At 40.8% G+C, this 27,286-nt stretch overlaps 1 long non-coding RNA gene and 1 pseudogene across 2 annotated transcripts; both read left to right on the top strand.

Annotated features, from left to right (window-relative positions):
- Positions 1–2,842: 2,842 nt before the first annotated feature.
- Positions 2,843–17,219, top strand: LOC123783056 (uncharacterized). The gene is made up of 3 exons (XR_006777112.2): positions 2,843–3,800; positions 5,296–5,420; positions 15,817–17,219. It is a non-coding gene; the product is annotated as an uncharacterized LOC123783056 (long non-coding RNA).
- Positions 17,220–17,611: 392 nt separating this feature from the next.
- On the top strand, positions 17,612–26,809 carry LOC148109813 (tubulin alpha-1A chain-like; annotated as a pseudogene). Its single transcript, XR_015724841.1, has 2 exons — positions 17,612–18,274; positions 19,185–26,809. The product of XR_015724841.1 is annotated as a tubulin alpha-1A chain-like (transcript).
- Positions 26,810–27,286: the final 477 nt, after the last annotated feature.

The following is a 27,286-nucleotide window of genomic DNA, read 5'->3' as shown; positions in this document are numbered from 1 at the left end:
GCTGCCATCACAGGGTGTCCCCTCTCACAGGTGTCTCAGCTACGATCCCTTCTGATTGGTAGGTGCAGTTGTTGTATCTTCGGAAAGACTCCTTGCTCACAGGAATCATAATGCAAGGTAAACAGCGCCGAACCCTGCTTCTTATTCCTAAACGATGTTTATACTTCAGAACTTCTTTTAAGGGTAAAGTATTGCACTTCTATATCCAAACTAAAGTCATGATCTAAAATACCAAATACCATAGGTCTGAATAAAAGCCAACTCTAAATTTCACCAAAAGACAATTCAAAAAAATAAAATAAGTTTGGGTTCATATATGTATATATTACATACAAATAGAGTGCCTATATTATATATAAATCATCAAATGCCTACATATAATACTTTCATTATTTAGTTATATACAAAATGATCAAATGACTTCACAATATTTAACTTTTAAGATTTACTTTGACCTACATGTTTCAAATCAAATATTATGAATAATGTATTGTAAGTTTATAAGTACAAGGCATCTACCTTTTATTCTAAAGCATGATTTTGGGAAAAATTTTGCCTTATATCTAAACATACATAATACTTCTTCAATTTGGGAATTCTACTTCAGTAATTCTCACTTTTAAAATCATTTTCATAAATTTTTTCTCTTTTTTAAGTTGTATATTATTTAGAAAAGTTTTCATTACTTATTTTAATAAATAAAAGCAGCCCTTACAGGGCATTGTTCAGAAAAAGCAATAATACAAGATAAGCAGATGTTTCAAGGAAAGTAGGAGTGCCACTTTCTTTTTTTTTAAGATTTTATTTATTTATGTGTCAGAGAGAAAGAGAGCACAAGTAGGGGGAGCAGCAGGTAGAGGGAGAAGGAGAAGCAGGTTCCCCACTGAGCAGGTAGCCCAATAAGGGGCTCGAGTCATGGGACTCCAGGACCCTGGAGTCATGACCTGAGCCGAAGGCAGACGCTTAACAACCGAGCCACCCAGGTGCCCCAACCACTTATTTTTTTCTATTCTTTCCTCAAAATAAACCTCCATTCCCTCCATGGCATCTCATTACAGGGTATGTTTTTTTTTTTTTTTAAGATTTTATTTATTTATTTGACAGAGATAGAGACAGCCAGCGAGAGAGGGAACACAAGCAGGGGGAGTGGGAGAGGAAGAAGCAGGCTCATAGCAGAGGAGCCTGATGTGGGGCTCGATTCCAGAACGCCGGGATCACGCCCTGAGCCGAAGGCAGACGCTTAACCGCTGTGCCACCCAGGCACCCCCACAGGGTATGGTTTTTAATGTTCACTGGGGAATTCCAATAAAAGTAACAAAAATCATGTTGGGACCTCTGGCTAATATTTGGAGAAATGATAAATGATAAAGCTAGAACCATTCCTCCTTATGCCAAAATAAATTACATATAATTAAATAACCCAGAAGCCATAGAAAAAATTAATAAACATGAGTATATAATTTTCTTTTTAAGTAGGTTCCACACCAAGCATGAAGCCCAACGTGAGACTTGAGCTCAGACCATGAGATCAAGACCCAAGCTGAGATCAAGAGTCAGACGCCTTAACCAACCAAGCCACCCAGGCCCCCCAACGTGAGTTTATCAATATTAAGTGCATCCGTGTGGCAAAAGACAAAAACAAAAAAACCCTAAAACGAAATCAGAAGGTTAATAATGTACTATGAGAACATGTTCAAAATTCCCATAATAGACAAAAGACTAACTTCCTTAATTTACAAAAAGTGTGGACAAACCAGTAAGAAAGAAATTAACTCTGTAGAAAATTGGGCCAAGAATATGGCTACTTTCAGAAATATAGATGGCCAATACACATGGGAGTGCAACCTCATTTATGACTATGAAACTGCTAATCAAAAGAAAACAAATTGTTCACCTTTCAGAGAAGTATAATTTTCTGAAGTTTGAAAATACCCAACACTAGAGCACAAATGAGGAAGTAAACACCTTCATACCTTATTCGATAACACTGTAAATTGGCACAATTTAGCAACTTGGTAGTATTATTAACTTTTATAGAGCTGTATCTCCTTAAGCAGGCAACTTTGTCTCTATGAACTTACCCTGTGGATTTACACCAAAATATGTTCAAGGCGATGATTGCAACATTCTTTGCAAGAGAAAAAAATCAGAAACAACCAGAATGTCCCTCAATGGAACAGAGAAGATAGCAGTAGGTGAATAAATTATGGTATTTGCAGAATAAACTACTGTTACAGCCATTAAAAAGAGTGTAAGATAGCTCCTTCTGTGCAAGTATGGAAAGATCTCCAAGATGGATTATCAAATGAAAAATGAAGTTTGAGGAGAGGATTATGGCATTATCACTTTTGTGTACTTTTTAATAATACGTACATTCGCACCTATAATTTTTTCTTTAAAAGGCTGTTGTTTTTTTTTTTTTTTCCTTAGGGAGGGAGCTGGGTAGGTACAGAAGAGAGGCTTTTAGTATCAGCTTATACCTTTCTGAACTGTTGGTACCAAGTCAATGTAGTCATACCACCACTTGTTTTCTTGTTATGCTTTTTAGTATTCTAAAAGAGCTACTACCATTCGTTTTATTTACATACAGTCATTGAAAAAAACCTTTAAAAAATACATACTGCAAAATATATATAGTAGGAATCACGTAGAACTTCTTAACATAGTTAAAGTTCTCTGCCCCTCAAGGCTCGCTGAGTCAGACACCCGACCCCAGAACAAACCAGATGAGAAAAAATACCCAATCTCCCCTGGCCCGAGGAGGCGTCGCCCACTCTGGGACTACAACTCCCACGAGGCATCGCGGGATTAACGTGAAAGGGGCATGGCGGGAATTCCCAGTTACGTCCCGCCTCCAGGAACCATCCTTCCGGAAGTGGTTTTGGTTTGTGTTTTGTTGTTTTTTTTTTTTGTTTTGTTTTCATTATCAAATGCGGTAGTCTTTAAGTGGGAAGGAAAAAACAGCTAAAAGTCGGTGGAAACAAAAAGGAGAAAAGCTAGAAGTTTGGAGACTACAAGCCTCAGAAGCGCCGAGCGGGAATAGAAGTTAGGCAGCCTATAGGTGGGCTCCGCTCAGCGCCCAGAGTCGTGCTCAGATTGGCCGCTCTCCTGCCCCTCGCTTTTCCTTCCAGTCTCGCGCCAGATTTCTGTCGTGCTAAACAAAATCGGCACTTTTCCCTTGCAGTTTTTGGCAACCGGAGCTTTCAAGGCGCTAAACCCAAGTTCCAGAAACTGCCTTCAGCCGTTCGTCCCGATTTCCCGCAACGCAGGCCCCCGCCCCCTGCTCAGGCTGGGATCCTGGACACCACTTGTGCGCTGTGATAAAAAGGCCTTGATCTTACTTCGCTCCTAGCCCCCAACGCCTGCTCCTCCGACGCTCCTGCTCTGTTCCAGCGTGAGATCCAGTGGAAGGAAAACGGAGCCTGCCAGGACTTCAGCCTCCATGTTCGTCAGTGTCACCAATTTGTAAAAACAAACTAATAAAATCCCTCCCTGGCTGTGAGAGCAAAACAGCATTTTGACACCAGCCCAGGGTGTTAAAAAGAAGTCGTTTTGTTAAGTCAGACATAGAGTAGAATTTGTGAAAGATTCTTTAAAGGCTGTTGATACCTTAGCGCCTTTACTCTCCAGGAATTTAATTAAAGGATTTGTCAAAAAGAGTGACTAAAAATTCCTATCTCGAGGTAAAAAATAAAAATAAAAAACAGCTACTTAAACTATGGGAATAATGCCTCTGGGAAGATACACAAGAAACCCATTGCCTTCAGAGAGGGGGACTAGATGGCCCAAGTATAGGAATGGTAGGTAAACTTTATACTTTTATACCTGTGGAATTTTTACTGTGTGTGTATTTCCATTAAAAAAAAATTACTCATTTTAATGATCATAAAAAAGTAGTTAATATGCCATTTGTTAGTAAACAAAGACGTCACCAAATTACTGGTTTGTGTCTATTACTATAACAGATTTATTTTAAACAATGAAATTCCTTAAAAAGTCACTTGATAATGTTTGCAAAGCAAGCACTTAAATATGTCCCTGACAGGGTGCCTGGCTGTCTCAGTCAGTGGAGCATGCAACTCTTGGTCTGGGTGTTGGGTATAAAGATTACTTAAAAATAAAAAATCTTTTGGGGCACCTGGGTGGCTCATTTGGTTAAGGGTCTGCCTTTGGCTCAGTCCTGATCCCAGGGTCCTGGGATCAAGCCCCACATCGGGCTCACTGTGTAGTGGGGAGTCTGCTTCTCCCTCTCCCTCTGCCTGTTGCTCCCCCTGCTTGTGCTGTCAAATAAATAAATAAAATCTTTAAATTTTTTAAAAAAATCTTTTAAATAAGTCCCTGAAATTTCAACCTTTTTCACCCTTCTCAAATAGAATTGCAGTGGAGTATATTAGTAATACAGTAATCAAATCAGAGATGATGGTAATTTTAGGAAAATAGTGACTTAAGGGCATGAAACCGGACCAAATCATTTGTGAGGTTCCTGGCAATAAGATCTGTGATTCTCTGGTCCTGTCGAGTCCAGATTCCCAGAACCTAGACAAATGATCCTCTAATGTGGCTACATATTAAATCACTTGGTGAATATATATATATATATATATTATATGTATATATGTGTATCTACATATATACATGTGTGTATCTACATATATACATGTGTATATATGTATACTTACATATATGTCATACATACCAATACCAGGACCATCCGGTAGACTAATAATTAAAAAGGAGTTTCTGTGGCTGTGACATGAGTATTTTATAGTTTCTCTCAGCGATTCTAATGTGTATCAAGATATAACTGAGACCTAGGATATTAATCTGAGGATTATTACTCAGGAAAATTAGTGGAATAAAAACAAGAAACTTATTACTTTAAAAAAAAATTTTTTTTAAAGTAATCTCTACTCCTAAAGTGGGGTTGAACTCACAGCCTCAAGTTCAAGAGTTGCATACTCTACTTACTGAGCCAGCCCGGCATCCCCAAACCAAGAAATTTTATTTATTTATTTTTAAGATTTTATTTGAGAGTGAGAGAGAGAGAGAGAGAGAGAGGACACAAGTGGCAGGGAGGGGGAGAAGGAAAAGCAGACTCCATGTAGAGCAGGGAGCCCATGTGGAGCTCAATCCCAGGACCCTGGGATCATGACCTGAGCTGAAAGCAAATGCCCAACCAACTGAGCCACCCAGGCGTCTCCCAAAAACAAGTTTTATTGAATATTTTCTATGTCTTAGGCCCCATCCTCTTTGGTAAATTCAGAGAATCCATTTGATTTTGTGGTAAATTCACAGATACCATATGATTCTATGAAAGCCCAAGCTGCCAAATGAATGTTTGCCAGAAGGAATTGAAATCTGAATATGGAGTAATACTCATGAGCATCTTCGTGGCTCAGCGCAAATTCTCTGACTGCATGGTATGTACCTAGACTGCATGGTATGTGAGAGACCTAAAAGGAATCTGTTTTAGTGGTTCCTCACAAGGAACTTGCACTGCAATTAAAGAGACAAGATTGAACTTGTGACCCACAGATAAATCAGGCCTACCAAATCGTGTTCCTAGATGTGAATTAGTTGTCAACATTTTAAAATTGGGAAAATTTACATAAAACTCCAGGCTTCTGTTTTCTTTTGAAATGTTGGAAAAATCTGACGATTTGGGGTCCCCCTGCTATTGCCAGTGGCATTTTCCTGGAGCTAAAGTGGGACGACCCCCCCTTAGGTGGGGTCTGTGCTGTCCTGTCACAGTCTCCTGATTCCCTGTTGTTCTCTGACACCAAAGCCAAGTGTCAGTTGCCAGGCTTGATCACTTACATTTTCATCATAGAGCTAAGAGAAAAGTGAAATATTTCTTGATCCCTGTTTTTATCCAATGTAGAAAAACAAAAGACAGAGCAAGAAGGCCCTATGTTTCAAGAAAAACAAGAGGACATATTCCTTTGAGAAAATAGAGTGTAATACCAAGTTCTCTGCACTCACATCCTAGTCCCTATACACATCTGAGTTCATGATCCATGATCTACACTGATTAAAATATATATGCAGCATCTACCTAGATAAGAAGCAATATATTCAAGCATACGTAACTGGTGCAATGCATGTGGTCTAGTCAGACAGGGATTCAATTCCAAGCTACCATTTACCAACCATGATCTTATTGTAGGGGCCTGTGCCTTAGGTTGCCCTTGTCCATCTGTATAAGGGTTGTGGTACTAGCAAGTACCTCACTGGGTTGATCTGAGGAGTGAGTAAGGTAACATGAATTAACATGGTATTTGGTACCCAGTGACAGCTCCCTAAATGTCAGCTATTTTTATCCTGGTAAGGAAGTGCTTTTAGGGATGGGTTAAGAAATGGACAAAATGAGTTGTTGGGGAAGCTGGGGTGCAGAAGGGGTGAGCTGCCCAAACGGGAGGCTTATCCAGGTGGAGAGAAGGCAAGGCTGTATAGGCCTGAACAAAGGCTCAGGAGATGGTGACCAGGGCCTGGATAGTTAAGTCATACAGTTGCAAGACAACTCATTGAACTGCAGCAGTTTCCTCATGTTTTAATTTTAAAATCTGAATATTTTGCTGGCCCCTGCTTCATGATGTGCAATAGGTGATTGTAGCAGTCACTGTAGCGATTTGGGGGTTTTCTCCACCACCTACTTGGCAAGTATTACACAATTTCAAGAATTTAAACTTCTGAGTGTGTCGGAGTTTCATTAAAGATTTTTTAGCTCTTGCCGCAGGTTGCTTGTACTTGTTCACAGACACCAGCACTACCTCATGATGGCCACTAGAGGGACCAGAACCAAAGGAATCATCAAGCTTCTAGGGACTGTATTCACTTTAATAGATTCCTACTCAATATCCTGCATTAAAAACAACAACCCTTTTTTTGAAGCATATTTCTTATTCTATGCATTTTTAAATAGTTTTAAGAAATCCGTACTCCTCTTGAAGATAGAAAATTTAGAGTCCCCAGTACCCACCCACAAAAACAGCCACTTAATAATGTTAAGGTTCTTGTGTGTCCTCCAGATATTTGCAGTATAAACATACGTATTATTCTTTTATTTAAACCCATTATACATCCCTTGACTACCACTCTGACTTCATCTCCTACCACTTTGCCCCTGTTATGCAGCCTGTATTCCAGGTCTTCAAACTTGCCAACTTGTTTTAGCCTCAGGACCTTTGCACTCACTACCTTATTTATCTAAACCACTCTTTTCCCACTTCTTCCTCATTTGGGTGTCAGCTCATTTGTCACTTCTTCAGGCTTTTTGTGACACCCGTCAACTAACTCTCAACCCAAGTCAGTATCTGTTACCTTTATTTATGTGCTTGCATACCTACTCACTACTAAAATGTAATCTTTATGATAGCCAGAGCCTTGGCTGCCTTGTTAACTTCTATATCCCTAGTTTCTAGATCATATATTAGGGACTTAAAAGTATTTGTTAGCTGAATAAATGAAAAAGTATTATACATGCTATTCTGCAGCTTGTTTTTTCACTTAGTGTATCTTGTATAAGTTAAATTTTACTTTTTGTGGATAAGCTTTATTCTTTTCAGTTATATTATTAATTTTAATTTAATTTTTTAGGTTAGATATTCACATGGCTCAAAAATAAAACAATATAAAAAGGTATTCAGTGAAAAGTCTCACATCCACTTCTATCTACCATCTACCTAGTTCCCCCTCAACCACATAGTCATTTGTATTCGTTTACTATGTATCCTTCTTTATACAAATACATATATATTCTTATTCTTATTTTCTTCCCTTTTTACACAGAATAGTATATTCCATATTTTCATTCATTTAACCAAGCACAAACCCATAATTATATGGGTTTATAATTTATTTTATTTAATACTCTATTAATGGGCTTTCAATTTTTAATAATAATTTTTTTCAATTGTAATCAGTGTTGTAATAATTATTTTAATGCTCAGTAAATATACAGTAAATTAAATTCCTGGAAGTGGGATGACTAAATCAAAAGGTGTGTGTATATTGAATCATGAATGATCTTACCAGACCTCCCTCCAGGAAGATTGCCTCAATTTATACTCCCACCAACAGTGTGCAGGGGCACTAACCTCCACACTCTGACCCATGGTATGTATTGACTTAAAAATGTTTGCCAATCTGATGGCTGAAAAATGGTTGCTCACTGTTGTTTTGATTCTCATTTCTTTAATTATAAATGAAGTTGAACACCTTTTCATATTTTAAAAATAGCTTTATTGATATATGTTTCATATGTCATATTATCCACCCATTTAAAGTATATTCGAGCAGGGAGCCTGTTTCTCCCTCTCCCTCTGCCCCTATCCCCCGCTTGTGCATGCTCTCTCTCACTACCTCTATCTCAGATAAATAAATAAAATCTTAAAAAAAAAAAAGTGTATTTAGCATATTCACAACCATCACCATAGTCAATTTTAGAACATTTTCATCACCTCAAATAGAAACCTAAATCCCTTTTTTTTTTTTAAAGTAACCTCTACGCCCAGTGTGGAGCTCGAATTCATGACCCTGCGATCAAGAGTCGCATGCTCCACCGACTGAGCCAGCCAACCTGTATCCTTTAGCTGTCCCTCCCTCTTCCCCCTGTTGCCCCCAGTTCTAAGAAACCACTAATCTCCTTTCTGTCTCTGTACATTTGCCTTTTCTGGACATTGCATATAAATGGAAGCATATTTGTTTTTTTGTGACTGGCTTCTTCCACTTAACATAATGTTTTCAAGATTCCTCCATGCTATGGTATGTATAGTGTTTCATTCCTTTTTATGGTCAAATAATATTCCCTTGTATGGATATACATTTTTTTAATCCAGTTGTCATTGATGGACTTTTGTGTTGTTTCCACTGTCTATTTTTTTTAGCAACATAAAATTTTAGAGTAGTCAAGAACCTTAGAATTGTGAAGATAGACTACGTTTAGCAAATAGTCTCCTTAATTACTATAACTGAAGAGTCATTTCTGGTGGGTAAAACACTAAAAATAGCGACTTTGCCACAGGAGGGTTCTCTGTGTAATTTTAATGTTTCTCTTCTTTGAGCCTTAGTTTGTATCTTAGCTCAGGCTGCCATAACGAGCTACCATACACTGGGTGGTTTAGACAACAGGAATTTATTTCTCAGTTCTGGAGGCTAAAATTAGTCTCAGATCAAAGCGATGGCCAATCTGGTTCCTTGGTGAAGAGCTTCTCTCTGGCTTGCAGGTGGCCACCTATTCACCGTCCTCACGTGGAAGAGAGAGGGAGCTCTGGTCTCTCTGTCTCTTAGAAGGCTTCCTCTGAGGATACTAATCCCATCCTGGGGGCTTCACCCTCAAGACCTCATCTAAATCTAATTACCTCCCAAAGGCCCTCATCTCCAAATTCCATCACACTGGGCAGGAAGGCTTCAGTGTGTGAAGGGGGTGGAGCATGACCATTTAGTCCAGAACAGGTTCCCAAGTGTGAATTCACTTCTACCTACACATCAACTAAGAAAGAGTGAAATAGCATCAAGGTCTTTAGATTTCTTAGAGAAATGCTTACCAAAAAAAGGAAGTGGAAGAAGCTAATAAATATGAGGGGCGCCTGGGTGGCACAGCGGTTAAGTGTCTGCTTTCGGCTCAGGGCATGATCCCGGTGTTATGGGATCGAGCCCCACATCAGGCTCCTCCACTATGAGCCTGCTTCTTCCTCTCCCACTCCCCCTGCTTGTGTTCCCTCTCTCGCTGGCTGTCTCTATCTCTGTCGAATAAATAAATAAAATCTTAAAAAAAAAATATGATACCTTCTATAGAGTTCCTGTGGAGTATGTATCTGAATTATCAATCATGCCCTGATAAGTCTATCTGTGAGTTCTTATGACAGACTAAATTAAGCAGTTTGACTCACAAATTTATAATTTCTAAATAAGGTAATTTGTTATATTTATTTATTTAAAGATTTTATTTATTTATTTATTTATTTATTTATTTATTTATTTGACAGAGAGAGAGAGAGAGAGACAGCCAGCGAGAGAGGGAACACAAGCAGGGGGGGTGGGAGGGGAAGAAGCAGACTCTCAACGGAGCAGGGAGCCCGATGCGGGGCTTGATCCCAGTACTCTGGGATCAGGCCTTGAGCTGAAGGCAGACGCTTAACGACTGAACCACCCAGGCGCCCCTAAATAAGGTAATTTAAATGCAATAAGCATTCTCCTAGAAGCTAACCTATGAAATATCACAAAATGGGAACCACAGGCCCTGCCCACTATTATAGTATTTCTCAGCACTGGGATTTCGGATGACACGAGGTGAAGACTGTCTCATACAGTGTAGGACACTTAACATTCTGGGTGCTCCAAATTAATAAATGCCAATAGTGGTCTCCAGTTATTGTGACTATGGAAAATTCCCTCCTATAATTCCAAATGCTGCATGGGGGTGAGGCAGTATTGATGAAATCTCCTATTATTTATAAATGAGGAAACAGGTACAGAGACGTCACTGAGCCAGGTGATCTGACTTCTTCCAAGTGTTCTTTCATTGTTGATCCTCACTCTCACTACTCAAGGTTAAAGGAGGAGCGGGTCTCCCTTGGAATCCTACCCTTACTTGCCCACATCTTTCTTTTCTATCCCTTTTTTTCTCATTTTGCAATACAATAGGCTGAAGAGTCCAATTAAACCATTTCATCCATTTATTTTAACACATATTCATTAGACACCTAATATGTTTCAGGCTCTGGGCTAGGGTTTAGAAATACAGTGATGAACAAAACAGACATGGCTGCCACCCTCGTGGGTAAAGTGAGGGAGATGAACAGTTTTAAAGTAGAATAAACACATATAGATAATTATTAACTGTGATAGTGCCAGAAATGAAGAGAACAAAGGAGAACGTAATTTAGAGCTGGGGCACCAGGGAATACCTCTGAGAGGAAGTAACATTTAAGATGATGCCTAAAGACCAATAGGAGTGAAGAGGAACACAGCTGAGCAAAGACCCCAAGTAGGAAGGTGCTGGGAAAGACCTGTGTGGAGAGAACACCATAATAATGAGCACAGAGTAGAGTTTAGAGACAATGCTGGAGGACTGAGAGGGATACAGGGTCTTGCTGGCCATAAGGAGGAGTCTGGATTTTATTCCAAAAGTAATAGGGAGCCATTAAAGATTTTGAGCAGAAGATTAACATGACCTAATTTGTATTTTAAATTTTTAAAGATCAGGGCACCTGGGTGGCTCTCTTTGTTAAGCAGGTGACTCCTAGTTTCAGCTCCGGTCATGATCTCAGGGTCCTGAGATGGGCCCGGCTCTAGCTCAGAGATCAAGGGGGGTCGGCTTGAGAATTCTCTCTCCCTCTCCTGCTTCCTCTCCCCCTGCTCATGCACACTCTGTCTCATAAATCAATCAATCTTTAAATTTTTCAAGATCAGGGGTGCCTGGCTGGCTCTTGATCTCAGGGTCATGTGTTCAAGCCCCACACTGGGTGTAGCAATTACTTAAATAAATAAATAAACTTCAAAAATAAATAAATTTTAAAAGATCACTGTAAAAGAGTGCATGATGTGAGATTCCATTTCACTGAAGTTCAAGAACAGGCAAAACTGATACAGGATTGTAAAAGTCAGAGGGGGAGTTCCTTATGGGGAGAGTGGTAGGACTGACTGTGAGGGGCATAAAGAAACTTCTGGGGTCACGGCTACACAGGTATATTCATTTATCAAAACTCATCAGAATATTAATATTTGTGCATTTCACTGTTTGTACATTTTACCTTGACTAAAAAGATAAAGATCATTCTGGCTGCTTAAGGGAAGTAGTTTGGTCAAGGATGAGTCCATTCCCTGGCCTCGGTCCTTAAATTTGGCCAGGAAAGAATTCAGAGCCAAACTCTTAAGCAAGCGTTTAATAGCGGTTTAAGGGAAGGTACACTCTGGAGATCAAAGAGCAGGCAGGCCCAGGGGGGTGGGGGGGGTGTACTAAGAGGGGGTCAGGGTTGTCTTTCCTTTTTTTCAAAGCAATGTCTATGCCCAACCTGGGCTCAACATCACAACCCCCCCCCACCCGCCCCCATATCAAGAGTCTCAAGCTCTACCATCTCAGCCAGCCAGGCACACTTCTTTTTATGTTTAAATAGGTTATGGGTCATAGCTAGGGCAGTGCCTGACCAAGTGGGCAGCCAGTCATCTAAGGGACTCCTTCTACTGGTTCAGAGGGTCAGTTTTGGGCCCTGTAAGATCCTTGTGGGAACTCTTCCGGTAGCCTTCCCCCCCACGGCACTGTGAAGGGGTCAAAACGACAATGTAAACATATGATAATGAAGCTATAGGTTCCTGTAGGGCAGTGGTCCTGGGGAAGACTGCACGCGTATCCCCTGGGCTCTGTCCCAGCTGTTGGGATCTTGGTTTCTGCCCTTTTACCAGTGGAATAGCACTTGCTCCCTCCTCATATCTAACTGCCTACTTTGTCAGTGTCAGGGTCCAAACTACATAAAATTGGGGTTATAGACAGTTTTTTAAACCTGAGGCCCAGAAAGATTAATAAATTTCTCCCAGGCCTCAAAGTACCCTTTAGTTCATTTAAGACTACTGTGCTCGAAAAGCAAAAAGGAGGAGGGGGAAGTCAACTAATAAATATGAAGAAACGCCTTCTACATAGTTCCTATGGAATATTTGCTCTAAATATCAGTTATGCCCTAATATCGTATCTACTCTTGAGTTTTTATTGCAGGCTAAATCAAATATTTTGACTTCTAAACAGAGTATGTTAACTTAAATTCAATGAAAGCCTGCCTGGAAGGTAAGGGCTGGGCTTCCCGGCTCTCTACAAAAGTGCCCACTAGTGGGGCCTCACAGCATATTGGAATCAGCTGGGCAGCTTTACAAATATTAATGCCTGGATCCCCACCCCCACCCCAGAGATTCCAATGTAATTAGTCTGGGGTACGGCCTCAGCATTCAGATTTGTAACCACTGCAAGGCTGGAAGGTAGCCAAGGTTGGAAACCAATGCCTGCCCAGTTCCAACCAGATTCCATTCTTCTATCTTTAAAATGACTCCCATCAAAGATTGACTAGGCATTTTTGCATAATAAGGACCCTAGAAACTGCGGTTGCCTTCTATTGGATTATGTAAAGAAACTTTAAGATCTTACATTAAGATTTAGATTTTGGTACCTTCCCCATCCCCAAGTCTCAAACTGTTTTAGCACTGACCTGAAATCAGCCACCTCTCCAGCGCCCCACCCCCACTTTTGGAGCTCAAGGTAGAGAGGACATCTATTGTCTCTGGATAAAATCCTCCTGTGGTTCAGGGCCCCATTCCCCTTGGCAATGCACTGAGTTTGCTTTTTTTTTTTTTTTTTTAATTTTTTTTATGTTGGTCACCGTACAGCGCATCCTTAGTTTTTGATATAGTGTTCCATGACTCATTGTTTGCGTATGACACTCAGTGCTCCATGCAATATGTGCCCTCCTTAATACCCATCACCGGCTGATCCCATTCCCCCACCCCCTCCCCTCTGAAGCCCTCAGTTTGTTTCCCAGAGTTCACAGTCTGTCGTGGTTCGTGTGTGTTTTCTGACTGACCCTCTTCCAGCTTGCTAGGTTAAAGTTTTTTATCTCCCTTATCCAGCTCTCTTAGGTCTAAGAAGAAAGGAATTAATGAGGAAAGAACAAACCTTTCCTCCTCCCTCCTTGTCACCCAGAAAGCTGGATGGCAGGGTAGGGGAATGGCAAATCCCAATGGGGGCAGTACAGAACAAATACATTCTAGCCTCAGGCAGAGCAAAACTACCTCCTTCCTTCGGGTGTGTGTGTGTGTGTGTGTGTGTGTGTGTGTGTGTGTGTGTGTGTTTAAGGTATATTAATGTTTGCCCCCACACTCCCCCCAAAAATCTCCCTCAACTCGTTCGGGATTTCTGAAATTGCCTTATTTCTACCATATATGCATAGTGTCATTGCAATACTCATTTGTGCCAGGTGAAACATCTCCAAGTCCCAATGTTTAATTTACAGAGTAAAGTGCTCTCTGTAAAACACATTCAACTGTGTACAGTACTTTTCTTCCTTGCGCAGTGTAGATGCACTGTTTGAGAATTTGTATTATAAAAAGGTGAGCTCCTGGGGCGCCTAGATGGCTCAGTTAGTTAAGTGTCTCCTTCGGCTCAGGTCATGATCTCGAGGTCCTGGGATGGAACCCTGAGTCGGGCTCCCTGCTCAGCGGGAGTCTGCTTCTCCTTCTCCCTCTGCCCCTCCCCCCAGCTTGTGCTCGCTCTCCCTTTCTCAAATAAATAAATAAAATCTTAAAAAAAAAATAAAATAAAATGGTGAGATCCTGTGACATAAGAATATTAAACATTCTTTTGAATATGTAAATCTGGAGATAATGCAAACTCCCTAAGTTAAAATATTCAAAAACTATGTGAATTTCAGAGCTGGGGAGCTAAGTCAATTGCAAATATTGTTGATACTTCAGCTGCTAAGCAGAAATCATTTCACTGCAGACCTTGGTCCAAATTAGTCTTGAAAAATGTGGTGTTTGAATTGATGTGACATCATCAGGAGCATAGCTGTTGTTTAAAACAAAATGATCCTGTGGTGGGATTTTCTGTGCATAAGTCCATTTCCCCCACTGAACTGTGAGTACCAGAAACTCAGGACCTGCCTCTCATGTCAGCATCCCCTTCCCTTGCTGAAGCACAGAACTTTTGTGAGGTGTTCAACAACTCTGTGTTGAATTTATAGTGCTTAGAGGAGAGTGGTTCATTTCACATGGTAATTTCTGGAGTAATGAGGTGTAAAAAGATGGCCTCTGGGAAATAAATGTAAGGGAGAATTATGAAGCAAGAATTGGACTGGTTACACTGCCTTCTCCAGGCGGAGGAACACTATCTCTGGCAGACCAAAGTCTCCTGTGCCCATTGAAAGGCCACTGTCTTCTTTACTATTACTTGCCTCACCCAGTGTTAAGGGAAGGGAGGACTGGAGGGAAAAATCCGCTGACTAGGATTAACTCATATTCTAGGGCAGAGGTCTTTAAACTGGAGTGCTAGAAGATTTGCCAGGAGATACATAAGTGCATATAATGTAAGAAAATTGTATTCTCGTACCCTCAATTATACCCTTTGGTAGCCTGATTCAGGCTATCCTTACCTGTTTCCCTTTCATGACAGCATTTCTCCTACATTATAAAGAAAAGTCACTGCCTACCTCTGTCCTGAATACTATTGCCCTGTAATAATGTCCCCAATGTGACAACTTCTAAAATGCCATACAAATGGACAATGCGAAATGGCTAAATTTAATGTTTAATCAAGATGCCATAAGCGCTCCTTAGCTTCCTGCCTTTCCCAGACTTAAACATATTTCCGTTAAGGTGGATCACTGATTTATAGATGGGGTGTACTGGCCTTGGGATGTTCTGAAATCAGTGTGGACAATGGGAGCAGTGACGATTCCCGTTTAACCTAATTTCTTTCATCCTTCAAATATTGTCCAAGAATGCACTGTTCGTGAAGGGAAGTCTGGGAAAAACAAAGAGAACTTCAGTTCTAGAATATTCTGGAACTATTGAAAGGCTTAAAATAGCTTTTATTATGAAATTAAGTTTGTTTTTTGTTTGGGGGGTTTTTTTAGAGAAGGAGAGAGAGGTGGGGGAAGGGGCAGAGAGCGAGAATCTTAAGGAGGCTCCACAGCCAGCACAGAGCCCCAGGTGGGGCTTGATCTCACAACCCTGAGATCAGGACCTGAGCCGAAATCTAGAGTCAGACCCTTAACCAACTGAGCCACCCAGGTGCCCCTGAATTTAAGTTTTAAAAATTCTCTTTGTCTTTTACAGCATTAATCCCCAGGATGTGTCATTACCTGAAAAGAAAATACAACTGAGTAGCTGAAGTAGTACAGGTTGGTAAGACTGATTCTTTTATTTATTTTAAAGATTTTATCTCTTCATTTGAGAGAGGGAGAGAGGGAGAGAGCACAAGTAGGGGGAGAGGCAAAAGGAGAAATAGTCTCCCTGCGACGTGGGGCTCCATCCCAGGACCTGGAGATCATGACCTGAGCCAAATGCAGATGCTTAACCATCTGAACCACCCAGGTGCCCCAGGCTGATTCTTTTAAATGTAACTAGAAAGTTTCCTTGAAGTACCAATTTGTTTTGAGTAAATACTCCACCCAATGTGGGGCTCAAACCCATGACTCAGAGATCAAGAGTCACATGCTTTACTGACTGAACCAGCCAGGTGCCCCTGGAGTACCAAAATTTTCAAGTTTTTGACACTGGATAAAATCCATATATGAACATTTTATGTAATTTATTTTAGGTTCTGTGTGGATTATTAAATACCGTAGTTACTACATATTTTATTAAATCAAATAAACAATATCTCTTCCTTTACTACAAGCCATCTGTATGAGCTTCCTATGCTGCATAAAAAGTCACTGTGAACCACAAACTTCGTGGATCTAAAGAGCACACATTTATTATTGCAGTTTCCATGGGTCAGGGGTCCTGGCAGGGTTTAGCTGAATCTGCTACTCAGGGTCTCATCTGAGGCTTGGGCTCCTATTCCAAGCTCACTGACTGTTGGCAGAATTCAGTTTGGCGGTTGTAGGAGAGAGGTCCTAGCTTTCTTGCTGATGTCAGCTCCTCCTAAAGACCTCAGCAGCTCCCTGTCAGGTGGCCAGCTCACAAACTCCCTTACTACAGGAGAGCTTACTTCTTGGAAGCCAGCAGGAGAGTCTCTCCAGTGGGTTAAACAGGCTTATAGAAGATGACTTAATCAAGTGAGATCCCACTGTGTTCACAGGCCCCGCCCACACTGGGGGAGCGGGGAGTGGGGTGGCTAGGGATGATACCTACCGCAGGGCAGGAATATTAGGGGACGTCTCAGAATATTCTGCCCACCCCACCATCTTCATCTCATTGCCATTTTTGAAATGTTTAAAATTTTCTGCCTTCTATTACCAAAAAAACAAAATTATATTTTAGTGGCTAGAGCAGCTGATTAATTTCTAGCATTACATCACTTCCTCTTTTTGCTAAAATACACAGGGAAAATGTGCTGATGTGTCCAGAAAAATTAATGGAATAATTTAGGATCCATCTTTATTAATGGAATTATTTCATAATCCTTATTTAACTACTCCTTAAAAACAATATCAGAGATCAATATGCACACATAGATTTGCTGAGAAATGCCACATCTTTATAAATAACATAATTTTAAGGGATTCCTGTGTGGCTCCGTCAGGTAAGCATCTGCTTGTGGCTCAGGTCCCAATAGGGGCCCTGGGATCAAGTGCTGCATGGGGCTAATTGCTCAGCGGGGAGCCTGCTTCTCCCTCTGCCTGCCCCTCCCCCTGCTCATGCTCTCTCTCTCTCTCTCTCTCTCTCTCTAACAAATAAATAAAAATAAAATCTAATAAATAACATAATTTTAGCTGTATATATTGTATTATTTAAATTAAGTAATAAAATTTTTTGATTAGGATCATGTTTTATCATTATAATAAAAAATAGATTAATTTATATTACATCAAAGTTGATTTGGTCTTATTTGGTTGCTTTTAATAACCTATTTAAATGATAGATCCTTTGAAAATTTTTTTCTTGATCAAATTTATCATTTCATTTTTTTTTTTTAAGATTTTATTTATTTATTTGACAGAGATAGAGACAGCCAGCGAGAGAGGGAACACAAGCAGGGGGAGTGGGAGAGGAAGAAGCAGGCTCCTAGCGGAGGAGCCTGATGTGGGGCTTGATCCCAGAACACCGGGATCACTCCCTGAGCCGAAGGCAGACGCTTAACGACTGAGCCACCCAGGTACCCCAAATTTATCATTTCTGAATCAGCATCTGACTTAAACCCACAAATTTCAAGCGAGACTATCCTCTTCCAGAAAGTAATGTGCTTCCTAGAACAGGGTTTTGGCCACCTAGAAATTTTACCAGTTACCTGCAGATGATATTTAATCTTAATTTTCCTTTCATTAGAATATGGTAGATTAACTGCAATTTTAATTATCTACCTTATTTCTTTTCTTTACCACTATCATCATAAATTTAAGTGATTTATTAATTTAATTATTTAGTGGACTTGAAATCCAACTAGTTTATATATATATATTTTTTTAATTAATTTATTTATTTTAGAGGGGGAGAGGAAGAAGGAGAGAATCCTCAAGCAGACTCCCTGCTGAGTGGGGAGCCCGATGTGGGGCTTGATCCCAGGACCCTGAGAACTCAACCTGAGCTGAAACCAAGACCCAGAAGTTTAACTGACTGAGCCTTCTAGGTACCCCTACATATACATATTTTTAAGTAATCTCTACACCCAATGTGGGGCTCAAACTCAGACCACAAGATCAAGAGTCTCATGCTCTTCTGATTGAGCCAGCAGGTGCCGCTAACTCGTTTATATTCTAATTATAATTCCAACAGATGCTGCTAGGAGTTAGTTGGACAATTAGGTAGTCTGGGCCAGGGTCCCCAACAAGAAAATATGGAGTCAGGACAGCGAAAATAGAACAGTATCCTGTTTTGCAGCTTAGACAGGACCGCACTAGCATTCTGCTTTGCAATCTTTGCAGAAATGACTTGTGCAAAACGTCCGAAAATAAGGCAATTAACCACAAAGCATTTGTCAATATCACGGGCGAGGGGCAGTTGAGACATAAGCCCCCAGATGTCAGCCAAAAGAAGACCATCAGCGCTTTGACATTAACCTAATAGGTAGACAGATATGTGACTAAAGCCCTGATTGGCAGGACTCAGTGCACCCTGATTGCTTAAGATAGTTCTGCAAAAGAGCTCATACAAACTCCTAAACTTAGAAACTCCAGAGGCAACCCTCTCAGGCCCCCCTCCCTCTCTGGAAGCTTTATACTATTGCTTAGTAAACTTTGCTTTGCTGCCCACCACTCTCCGCCTGGTCTATCTCTTCAATCTTGGAAGTGGCCTGACCAAGAACGGCGGGCACTAAAGGCAGAGAAATCCTGTAACAGTGCTAGATTTCAAAATCCCACCTACTGCAAAAAGTTTTCTCAGGTACATTCTACAAATATTTACTGAATGCCTTCTATTTGAATGACAAGTGATATATTCCCCAAGTTCTCTGTGGTCAGGAATTAAGTATTTCTTGTCCATGTTCGCATCCTATTATGTATTGTTATATACTTGGTTGCTTTTTTTTTTTTTTTAAATAGACTCCATGCCCAGGATGGAGCCCAACCCCCTTGAACTCATGACCCTGAGATCAAGACCTGAGTTGAGATCAAGAGTCAAACAGTTAACCAACTGAGTCACCCAGATGCCCTCCCACCGCTTTTCTTTAAGTAAGCTCTATGCCCAATGTGAGGCCTGAACTCAGGACCCCAAGATCAAAAGTCACATGCTGGGGCGCCTGGGTGGCACAGCGGTTAATCGTCTGCCTTCAGCTCAGGGCGTGATCCCGGCGTTCCGGGATCGAGTCCCACATCAGGCTCTTTCGCTATGAGCCTGCTTCTTCCTCTCCCACTCCCCCTGCTAGTGTTCCCTCTCTTGCTGGCTGTCTCTCTCTGTCGAATAAATAAATAAAATCTTTAAAAAAAAAAAAAAACAAAACAAAACAAAAAAAAAACAAAAGTCACATGCTCTACCAACTGAGACAGCCAGGCACTCTGTATCACATTATGTATATAGTAGATGCTTTGTAATATTGATGAAATGATTAATTGAAGACCTAATACAAAAATAACCTTAATATCCTTAAAAAGCTTATCACCAAATAGGTGAGATAATACAAATGCACAAAAAAAGTATTATAATGCTGGGTTTGTAAAATAAAAAATTTTGTACCAGTTTCTATAGAAAGAGAGAGAATATTAAAATGAAAATAAGTGAAGAATTTTTTAAAGAGATTTTATTTATTTATTTGTCAGAGAGAGAGAGGAAGAGCATAAGCAGGGGGATGGGCAGAGGGAGAAGCAGGCTCCCCACTGAGCATCATCAGGTGCTGGGGTGCCTCAGTTGGTTAAGCATCTGCCTTCAGCTCAGGTCATTGTGGGAATGCAGCTGTAATGGAACATATAATGGATGTTCCTCAAAAAAGTAAAAATAGAACTAACAAATAATCCAGCAATTCCACTTCTGGATATTTATCCAAAGAAAATGAAATCACTATTTCAAAAGATACCTGCACACCCGTATTCATTGCAGCATTATTTATAGCAGCCAGGACATGGAAACAACCTAAGTGTCCATCAAGGGGTGAATGGATGAAGAAAATGTGCAAATATGATATATGTGGAATATTACTTAGCCATAAAAAACAAGGAAATCCTGACATTTGCAACAGCATGGATGGACTTTGAGGACGTTATGCTAGATGAAATAAGTCACAGAAAAGAGATTAATACTGTATGATTTCACTTATATGTGGAATCTAAAAACAAATCAGGGGCACCTGGGTGGCTCAGTCTCAGCGTCTGCCTTTGGCTCAGGGAGTGATCCCAGTCGTGGGATCGAGCCCCGCATGAGGCTCCCTGCTCCGCTGGGAGCCTGCTTCTTCCTATCCCACTCCCCCTGCTTGTGTTCCCTCTCTCACTGGCTGTCTCTTTCTCTGTCAAATAAATAAATAAAATCTTAAAATAAATAAATAAATACATACATACATACATACATACAAACCAAACTCATAAAAACAGAACAGATTCATGGTTGCCAGAAGCAGGGAGTAGGCGAAATGGGTGAAGGTGGTCAAAAGCATAAACTTTCAGTTGTAAGTTATGAGTCCTGGGGATGTAGTGCATAGCATGGTGACTGTAATTAACAAGACTGTATTATATATTTGAAAATTGCTAAGAAAGTAAATCTAAAAGCTCATTGCACACACATGCAAAATTTTGTAACTATGTGTGGTGGTGAATATTATTCTGGTAATTATTTTGCAATGTATACATATATCAAATGATTATGTTGTACACCAAAAACTGATATAATGTTATATGTCAATTATAGCTCAGTAGAAACAAAGGGGAAAGAAAACAAACAACCCAATATGAAGAACAAGACTGATAAATTAGTCTATGTTAAAATTAATGCTTCTGTTCATTAAAAGACCCCGTAGAAGAGGTGGGTGCATTCCGTGAAAGGCTAGTTGGAAACTTCTTTTAAGATCTATTTACTCATTTTGACATAGAGAGTTAGGGGAGGAGCAGAGGGAGAGAGAGAGGACCTCAAGCAGACTCCCTGCTGAGCTTGGACTCGATGTGGGGCTCAATCTCAAGACTGAGATCATGACCTGAGCTGAAATCAAGAGTTGGTTGCTTAACCAACTGAGCCACCCAGGTGCCCCTGGAAACTCTTTATAAGTGTTACAATGAATGGAAGTTCTCTTACGTCAACTGCCTGAGTCATGCTGTAAAAAGCAACAACCTCTCTTCTTCCTCTCCACCACCTGCTCAGTAGCTACAAAGCAGCAACCACGTGTGAATACATCTCCATCCATGTAGGCCTAGCTGGTGTCCACATTGGTAATGCCTGCTGGGATAAGACCATGGCGGGGGGTGACTCTTCCAACACCTTCTTCAGTGAGATGGGTGCTGGCAGGCATGTGCCCAGGGCAGTGTTCGTAGACCTGGAACACACAGTCATTGATGCACCTACTACCAGCTATTCCACCCTGAGCAGCTCACCGCAGGCAAGGAAGGAAGATGCCAATAACTACGCCTGAGGGCACCACACCATTAGCAAGCAGATCATCGACCTTGTCTTGGACCGAATTTGGAAACTGGCCAACCAGTGTACAGGTCTTCAGGGCTTCTTGATTTTCCCCACTCTGGAGGGGGAACTGGTTCCAGGTTTACCTTCCTGCTGATGGAACGTCTCTGTGGATTATGGCAAGAAGTCCAAGCTGGAGTTCTCCACTTACCCAGCTGCCAGGGTTTCCACAGCTATAGCTGAGCCCAACAGCTCCATCCTCACTACCCACACCACCCTGGAACACTCTGATTGGGCCTTCCTGGTAGACAATGAGGCCATATATGGCATCTAGTATAGAAACCTCGATATTGGGCTTCCAACCGACACTAACCTAAATAGGTTGATAGGTCAAATTGTGTCCTCCATCACTGCTTCCCTCAGATTTGATGGAGCCCTGAATGTTGATCTGACAGAATTCCAGACCAACCTGGTGCCCTAGCCCCACATCCACTTCCCTCTGGCCACATATGCCTTAATCATCTCTGCTGAGAAAGCCTACCATGACCAGCTTTCTGTAGCAGAGATCACCAGTGCATGCTTTGAGCTAGCCAACCAGATGGTGAAATGCGCCCCTCACCATGGTAAATACATGGCTTGCTGCCTGTTGTACTGTGGTGATGTTCCAGAGATGTCAATGCTGCCATTGCCACAGTCAAGATCAAGCGTACCATCCGGTTTGTGGACTGGTACAACACTGGCTTCAAAGTTGGCATTCATTACCAACCTCCTACTGTGGTGCCTGGTGCAGTCCTGGCCAAAGTACAGTGAGCTGTGAGCGTGCTGAGTGACGCCACAGCCATTGCTGAGGGCTGGGCTCACCTGGACCGCAAGTTTGACCTGACGTATGCCACGCGTGCCTTTGTTCGCTGATATGTGGGTGAGGGCATGGAAGAAGGAGTGTTTTCTGAGGCCTGTGAGGACATGGCTGCCCTTAAGAAGAATTATGAGGTTGGTGTGGATTCTGTAAAAGGAGAGTGTAAAGGAGGAGAGGAACACTAAAGTTCTAAATGTCACAAAAGTGGGGCACCTGGGTGGCTCAGTCGGTTAAGCTTTCGACTCTTGACTTAGGCTCAGGTCATGATCTCAGGGTAGTGGCATCGAGCCCTGAGCTGGGCTCTGCGCCCAGTGGGGAGTCTGCTTGAGAGTCTCTCCCTCTTCCACTCCCCTCCCCTTGCTATCTCTCTCTTCTTCTAAAATAAATAAATAAATCTTTAAAAAAAAAAAAAAGATTTTCTCTCTCCCTCTCCCTCTGCCACCCCCACCCCCCCAACAACAAAAATGTCACAGAGGTGCTGCTTTTACAGGGAAGTTTATTCTGTTTTGAACATTGAAAAGTTGTGCTCTGGTCAGTTAATTTGTGTTTAGTAGTGTATACTCTCACTTACAATTACTGACCTGTGCTTTAAAACATGATGCTTTGTTACAGACCCAAGCTGTCCATTTCTCTGATGGGTTTGAATAAAGTATTTCTTGTCTTAAATGAAAACAAAAAGTTATAATGAGTTGATCTTGGTCATTGTCTTCTGTTTGCCCTCAACTCCATTCTGTCACCTTGAATGATAAAATTTCCCAGGCTTCCTGGTGTGCAGCCACTTGGCTGTTTCTAGATAGTTGATGTGAGAAGGAGTAGTGTCAGTTCCAGGACTGGTCCATAAAACCTTTCAACAGATGTTACTTAATTCCCTTTGCCTGTCAGATGGCAGAGCTATAAGATAGAAGGAACGAGGGTCTCTTGGTCACTTTTCAAAGGAAAGCTGACCCCAAAAGCCATCCGGTGAAGAGCAGTCATGTAGGATTGTTGTATGAATGAAAAGTAAGTTTTGTTGCATTAAGCTGGTGAAATCTATGGATTATTATTACAGCAATTACTCTACCCTAACACAACTCTGACAGTAGCTTTTTTTACTATGTTCTTTTAGGACCTTAAATCTTCTTAGTGATGTCTTGAGGGAGGCTGTGGTGGAAACCTGGGGAGCCTACATCAATGAGAACAGCCTTCCTTTTATGTATTTAAGATATGTAATGTATGACATACTAACACACACATTTATGATATGTAATGATGCACGTGGTGAAGACTTCAAAGGGCACAAAAGATTTTACAGTAAAAAAAATCTCCCTTATACCTTTGTCTTTCAGTCTCCCATTTGCCCTCTCTAGGAGCAATTTCTGTTACCCATTTCCCAAGTTTAAGTGATAATTTATATACATATAAACATGTGTACTGATGAAATGTTTTACCAATTCCTCATTAATGGACAGTTAGTGTATTTCCAACCATTTGCTGGTATAAACAATGGCACAATGAATGTTCTTGCATATATGGCATTTTACAATATGCAAATATATCTATAAAATGGATTTCTAGAATTGGAATTGCCAGATTAAAAGGCATATGAATTTTACATTTTTAAAAAAAGGATTTTATGTATTTATTTGACAGAGAGACAGACAGACACAGAGAGAGCACAAGCAGGGGGAGCAGCAGAGGGAGAGGGAGAAGCAGGTTCCCTGCTGAGCAGGGAGCCCGATGTGGGGCTCCATCCCAGGACCCTGGGATCATGACCTGAGCTGAAGGCAGACCCTTAACCGCTTAACCAACTGAGCCGCCAGGCGCCCCTGCATTTTACATTTTGATAAATAGTGCCGATCGCTTTCCATGGGGTTGTACCAAGTTATATTGTTATTATTACCACACGAGTGGGCTTAGCCTTTCACATCCTTTCCAATGTAACATATGGTCAAATTTGGGTTCCTTACTATCTTGATATGTGAAAATGGCATTTCATTGTAAATTTTTAGCGAGGTTTTACATCTTTCACATGTTTATTTTTTTCTTTCTTTTTTTGCCCTTTCTCTTTCACATGTTTAAAAGCTACTTGCATTCCCTTTTCTGTGAGCTGAACTCTTCATTTTCAGCTGGGCTATCAATCTTTTTATTATTGATTAGTGGGAGACCTTTAAATATTAAAGGAAATGTGTCTACATTATACAATGAGTTAAGATCATTCAATAGATAAATTCTGCTGCTAAAAACCAAAGTTTGAAAAATCACTGTCTCTGCTACTTTCCTTTTCTTTTTTAAGAGTTTGTTTTTAAGCAATCTCTGCGCCCACCATGGAGCTTTGAACTCACAGCCCTAAGATCAAGAGTTACATGTTCTGGGGTGCCTGGGTGGCACAGTCGTTAAGCGTCTTCCTTTGGCTCAGGGCGTGATCCCAGTGTTCTGGGATCGAGCCCCACATCAGGCTCCTCTGCTAGGAGACTGCTTCTTCCTCTCCCACTCCCCCTGCCTGTGTTCTCTCTCTCGTTGGCTGTCTGTCTCTGTCAAATAAATAAATAAAACCTTAAAAAAAAAAAAAAGAGTTACATGTTCTACCAACCGAGCCAGCCAGGCATCCCATTGCCTATGCTACTTTTTAACCTGGCCTTGCTAATAAAAGCTTGCCCCCTCACCCCCTTGGGAATCTTTGTCACTTAGAGTCCCAACTAGTACTACCTGTCCTTGTGGTTCAAACTCTAGGACAGAGTTTCTCACATGTGGCACTGCTGACGTTTTGGCTAGAAAACTCTTTGTTGTGGGGGGGCTGCCTTCTGTATTACAAAATGCTTAGCAGTGTCGCTGGCCTCTATCTGCTGAACGTCAGTAGTCCATCCCTTCCTTCCCCACTGGGTTATGACAACCAAAAAATGTCTTCAGATGGTCAAAAATCCTCTGGAGGATAGGGGGCAAAATTGCCCCCGTTGAGAACCACTGGTCTAGGTCTTTATATTGCTGGTGGAAGGCAGGCTGCACTGGTGTTACTCTTTGCTTTGGTTTGGACATCCCACACATCTTCCCAAATGGTGTTTGATAATGTATAGAATACTATGTTCTTTTTTTTTTTTTTAAAGATTTTATTTATTTATTTGACAGAGATAGAGACAGCCAGCGAGAGAGGGAACACAAGCAGGGGGAGTGGGAGAGGAAGAAGCAGGCTCATAGTGGAGGAGCCTGATGTGGGGCTCGATCCCATAACGCTGGGATCACGCCCTGAGCCGAAGGCAGACGCCCAACCGCTGTGCCACCCAGGCGCCCCTAGAATACTATGTTCTATATGGAAGTACAACACTTGTGTGAATAACTAATGAAAAAGACAAAATAATATACAAGAAACCATGAAAGAATAACATCTGCTAAACTTGTGGTTATACCTAGGACATTTAAAAAGAAGGAATGTACAACAGGAAAGTCAGCCACCACTTAGGCCTCACAGGGTGGGAGGAGCTTGATGAGACCTCCAGAACCCAGAGTGTACCCCTCAGGTTGCAGTTTCAAAAAATGGTTCCTCTTTTCCTTTTAAATTATTATTATTAATTTTAAATTATTATTATTACATTTATTAGCATATTAGTATGTGTTATATGTTTATTATACATTACATATATTATTGTATACTATGCATTTATTTATTACTGTATATTATATTTATTAAATTATTTCCTTTTAATGTATTTATATATCATTGCCCATTTTTAATTTATTTTTACTTTTTATTTTTTATTTTTTTAAAGATTTTTTATTTATTTATTTGTCAGAGACAGAGACAGAGAGAGCGAGAGAGAGAGAGCACAAGCCAGGGGAGCAGCAGGCAGAGAGAAAAGCAGACTCCCCACTGAGCAAGGAGCCCGATGTGGGACTCAATCCCAGGACCCTGGGATGATGACCTGAGCAGAAAGCAGATGCTCAACTGAATGTAAATGCTCATTTAAAAAAATATATTTTATTTATTTATTTGAGAGAGTGAGCACAAGGGGGGGGGAGGGTCAGAGAGAGAAGCCGACTCCTGCTGAGCAGGGACCCCCCCCCAAACCCCCCAGTTCAGGGCTGTATCCCAGGACTCCTGGATCATGACCTGAGCCAAAGGCAGCCGCTTAACTGACTGAGCCACCCAGGTGCCCCATAAATGCTCATTTTAATACACAAAATTTTAGCAAGAAACATCTATTAATGTGTCCTCAACCTTTCCATCTATGCCTACCTCCTCTATCAGGGATGTTAAGATGTTAACATTTTGACATGTAACTTTCTATACTTTTTCCAAGCCTCTATAGCCATATTTATATATAGGTCTGTATATAGGCAGATAGGGGTTTTAAAAATAATAAATAAGGGATCTTTATTAAATAATAAAAAGATCATAATATACACATTTTTGTGCAACTTGTTTTGTCAAGTGTATCATAAACATTTCTCAAGATCAGTTATAGATCTTTTCAATGGTTGCATAATATGCCAAAGTAGGTATACACCATAATCTGATCAACAGTTTTCCTAATGAAGACATCTGGATTGTTTCTTTACTTTTTTTCCTGCAACATCAATACCATAATAAACATTCTGGCATTCATAGTCTTACACTTTTATTTCATTAAGATAAATGGGATTTTGGATTGAAATGTATGTGTGTATTTATAATTTTAATAAATATTCCAGATTACTTTCCAACACTATCATAGCAATGGGTATGTATGAGAGTATCAGTTTCCCCAGAGCCTGGTAAGCAAAAGATGGTAACAATAAAAT

Source organism: Ursus americanus, chromosome 6 (genome assembly GCF_024610735.1).
Source record: "Ursus americanus isolate L20-20 chromosome 6, mUrsAme1.1.p, whole genome shotgun sequence".
NCBI classification, from domain to species: Eukaryota; Metazoa; Chordata; class Mammalia; order Carnivora; family Ursidae; genus Ursus; species Ursus americanus.
This window is presented reverse-complemented; position numbering and strand designations above follow the sequence as displayed.